Genomic DNA, 4873 nt, shown 5'->3' with positions numbered 1-4873 from the left:
GATGTATTTTGCAAGATTGAAGAAACCTCAAATTCTAGATTTGTAGAAACCTAATTATTTTGGGATTTGTTTTTATTGTAAATTGAGTATATTTTAAAAATTAATATACTTGTATATCATATTTTATAGTGAGAAATATGAAAAGATAAGTTGGGAGAGGTAAAAATTTGATGACAGTTTGACAACTATACCAAATTATTGTTAGTGAAGTACTTAGATGTGCTAAGATACACAAAATAAGAGTATATTAATCGGAAAAAAATTAATACTTCATTGGTAAATATACAAAAAGAATATTAAGTATCATGTTTGAACCAAAAATTATGCCGTGCGCGAGTCTCTTTGCAATTTCATCTAAAATAAAATATTACAAATGAAACACTTAAAGAGTAACAACACCTTTGAATTAACAGTAGTAAAAAGAAATTAACAATATGCAGACCCCAAGTTTCGCTCGTGCTAGATTTGTTGCTTCTCGTTTTCTTCATGTGGATTTGGCTCAACCTATGTTTTTTCATTCTGGAGTTTTTGTTTCTCCTCACTTTCTCTGCACATTCGCAAAGATTCGTATAATGGTGGGTCCCATGGGTGAATCCGTCTCTCTTTTATAAACCAAACAGGCGAGGTTCCCTTTTCTCCTCTAGCTCTCTCTAACTAATTTGTAAATCACCCCAACCAAACACCTTATAGAAATACTTATATAATACCTATTAACGAGGTTTTCAGTTTTCACATAGACAGTGGATTTCAAACACACGTCCCGGTGGCACTAACTTAGTTATTTTTGTACTTATGTGCTAATATACTTACAAATTGAGTAAATTATGTTAAATATGGTTTGTTTGATAAATAAAAAACCATACAAAATAAAAAATCCCAAAATCTATCTTACAATGAATTGTTTAGTAACCTTACTTTCTCATTGCCTTCGGCTTTCATTTATCAAAGAAAGCAGTTCTTCACAAAATGTTGGAATTTTGGCAGAAACAATAAAATTCGGAATCATTCATGAAAGATACTGCTATTCCTTCTACAAAATAAAATTCAAGCTGGAAACTATAATTGAAAGAAATTTCAGATTCTATTACATCTCAAATGTAGTAAAAAAATTGTCTGCCTTCTATATTAATAATTTTAAATTTCATGTTCTACCTAATCCTTAATGATGTAACATAGACCCTTTCTTATTCATTAAAAGTGAACATAGACAAATTAATGCCACTTGAGAGAAATGGTATAATCAAACATATCCGTGGTAGTGAAAATAAAATTCCATTTAAAAAAAAGGATATATATATAAGTGATGTCTAATAATCCTAAACCCTTTCCCAGTTTCCTTTAACAAACAAACTTCAGCTGCAAGGAGCTATCCAATATCTCTGTCAATCTATGAGAGAAGAAACTTCTAGTTAAAATTTGGGTACTACAACCTCACAAATATCCACATGGCCAAGATCCAAAGTAAGCAAATATAGTTGTTAGTTACTTCTACCAGCAAAAGTAGCACTATCTTTTTCAAGTTACTTTCAGAAACTGACCAAAAAGTGTAGTAACTTTCAGCAGGTTACAAAAAACTTCAGGATAATGGTTATTGAGATTTAAGAATCATCTAAACTTGCCTCACGAGGTGCAACCTGCTGAGTTTGCAAAGGAAAATGGAAGGACCACAAGCATAACTGGAAATTATTTTGAACAACAATCAGTAATTACTATTAGAGACAAATAATTGAAAATGATAGAAATAGAAACAAAATTACAATACCTTATGAAAAATTTTGTCGTCGGGCTTAATATACATTATCTCCTCATCACTATCATTGCTCAATTTTCTTTTCTGTTCTGCATTCTTAAGCTACATTTTTACAACCAGGAAATAAGTAAATCATCATAAAACGGAAGTGGACAAGAAGAAAATCATCTTCAACATAAAGCTGGAATTATCAATAAGAGGACAATAAATAGATAGGAGATACAGCAGAAGCATAGATACCTTGTAAATTTTGCTCAGTATTATATAATGCTTAAATTGGAAGGAATTCCAAAGGTCCTCTGTCAGCTGTTAAATGTGGAACATGGAAATATAAGCTCTAACAAGAAAATTAATCGCCAGCAGTCAAACTGAAAAAACTTTAAACCCTCACCCATCTGTTACTATGAGCATCTAACCTCATCTCCTATTGCCCAATAGACTTCATCAAAAAGAGCACCATAAAGATGTGGTAAAAGATGGGGAGGAAGGTTCACCACACATTGTGATACCAAGAGACCCACATTACGTGCTTGTCCCCCCAAAACTGAACCCAACGGATCCGCAATGCCCTTCTCTCGGCATGCTTTACAGCGGAGAAATTCCTTGACAGTCATGATACATCTTTGTTCATAGCAAAATTATTAGGCTCAATTAAGATTAGCTTCTTACTTAGAGGAGTTTCTCAAACTAAATAATTACTTGGTTCCAAACTTACAAAAAGAGCTCTGAATATTTATAGCTGTTTAGAAGTTAGATGACGGAGCTTCTAAAAAAGTTGAGGAGCATGTACTAATTTCAACATATGGAGTTAATTATCATTTAGAAGACTAAGTCATAGTAAGATCATTTCAACTTTTATTTTCCTATAAATGCTTGTTGAAAAGTTTATCCATACTGGCTTTTAAGCTTTTTTCAGGGCGTCGAGATGCTAAACTAGTCATAAACCAAATTTACAAATTGCCAAATGCCAAACAATGAATGAACCAAAGAGATCGACCAGAAAAACTGAAACTGAAATATGAATTACTTTATTAAGGTTCAATTTCCATAAAAATATTACTATATGATTCTTCCAAATCTTTCCTTTATTATCAAAATACGTGTATGATTACTATTTTGGTGAGGGAACTTTCCGCAACAATTTGCAAACTAGTAAAATTGCACAGGTGGGAAAGATATATATCATAACTAAACCATTTTTTCCTCAAGGAAAATCAGGATCCTTGCTGTTAAAACTGATATTGCAACCTAAGAAAGAGCGGAACATACCTAAACAAGAAGAAAATTAAGTTGGTGTGATGTCAATGACCAAACAGTAAAGACAATTATTGTATTTACTCTCAAGGCTGCCAAAAAATTAAAATGAAAATTGAAAAGAGGCAAACAGATCATGCAAAACATCATAGGCAGTACAATGTGACCTACCTTGTACCTCCATAAATTAAGAGCAGTAACAAGAGCTAACAGTCCTTCATCCTCTATCTTAACAACAGTCCCTACGGTGGTCTGTCCCAAAATCAAGTCTACAAAGCCACTCAAATCCCATTCTTGATTATCCAGGTAAGTTTGCAGCAAGGTCCTAACTCCATGGAAGTCATCAGGTTTAGGATCAAAAAAGGCAAATTCTGCTTGAACAACAGAAACCTTATATCAACCAATTTTGTTTGTTCAATAATACAATCTTGAAATATAAACATTTCACAATATAATAACAAGCAATCATGGAAATCATAACATAAGAAGTGATCTTACATCAAACTCCTCATCGGATGACTCAAACTCTTCTGATTTCTCTTCCAAAGTGTGCTTAATCCATTACCTAGGAAGTGGGTCAGAAAAAGGCACGCAAAGTTTAAAACACCCACTCAATTTATTATAAAAGGCACTTAAAATTAAAAACATGGATTCACATGATTCATCAAGATTCAAATTATGATGGGAAAAAAGTGTCTTACTAGCAGAGGTAGGGGTGGGGTTTTCAATGGATTGGAAATGTCATTTGGGCATAGAAACGGAGGCCATACGAGAAAGAACACAAGCAAAATGAGAGAATGTAATAGGCCAAGATTTGACTTGTTGGCAATGCCTTCTTGGCCTTCGAGGCATTCTACTAACACTGCAAATGATGAGAGGAGGGAGGTGGGGGGACCTGAAGAAGCCACATGCAGTGGCAAGAGGGATGGAGACTTCTACGAACAGAAGGTATTGGTCAAACATGAGGTGGTGAGAGGAAGGGGACAAAGGAACATTGTGAGTTAGATGGAGAATTGGAGATGCAAAGAAAGACCATGATTTATGAACCAGGTCCTCCAAACTCCATGCTTCTGTTTGCTAGCATATCAAGGCTATTAACCACAGGTAGAACTAGCATAACTAATGTGGGAGATAACTTGAAATCGTGAGTAGTATATGTTTGCAGGGTGCTGGCTTGCTGCAACATAGTTATATCCTAATATTTCTAATGTATTAATGTGGGGGGAAATCCACCAGTCATGCTCAATAGTCAATACCTCACTTGAACCAGTTGCGAACCTCAATTTCCAGGGAGAAACGATCCAAAGATCTCACAGGCACAGAGATCAGTGGTAATAGCTTGACCCTATAACCTCAAAGGATGGATTTCATATCACTTCGAGGATGATCGTGCAGTGATCATTAGTGTCACTTTAATTAATAATAATGTTTTCCCTTTCCCGATTATAATAAAAAATAAAACGTGCAGGTATTTTCCCCCATTCTTACTATGATGTCAAATTTTTACTAGAAACAACCGAAGAGGGAAAACTTATATGCATTACACAAATAATATGATATATATATTGAGAAAAATAAAAACAAAAAAGCAAAATATCATGCAAATGAATTTAGAAAGAAAAAAAACAGAAATCAGCATTCAATAGATTGAGAAAAATATTATATTACTACATTAGAAATCACTATAGTAGAAGATGATAGAAATTTCGTAATAATATAAAATTATACGTACAGGATAAAATGTGGGAGTGAAGAGAAACCTAGAAATTCCCATAGAACCGAACCAGAAGCTGATTGAGTGAAGTATCTGGTATGAGAACTAACAACTAAAATGACCCAAAGATAAAAACATTCAATGCAGCTTTGAAA

The 4873-nt window shown here is 33.7% G+C and overlaps 1 pseudogene; it reads right to left on the bottom strand.

The window, feature by feature from the left end:
- Window positions 1–247: 247 nt before the first annotated feature.
- On the bottom strand, window positions 248–4612 carry LOC101492185 (protein BCCIP homolog; annotated as a pseudogene).
- Between the last annotated feature and the right edge of the window lie 261 nt (window positions 4613–4873).

The sequence above is a fragment of the Cicer arietinum genome, chromosome 4 (assembly GCF_000331145.2).
Source record: "Cicer arietinum cultivar CDC Frontier isolate Library 1 chromosome 4, Cicar.CDCFrontier_v2.0, whole genome shotgun sequence".
Taxonomy (NCBI): domain Eukaryota; kingdom Viridiplantae; phylum Streptophyta; class Magnoliopsida; order Fabales; family Fabaceae; genus Cicer; species Cicer arietinum.
The sequence above is the reverse complement of the archived record's forward strand: the minus strand, read 5'-3'. Positions and strand labels throughout refer to the sequence as shown.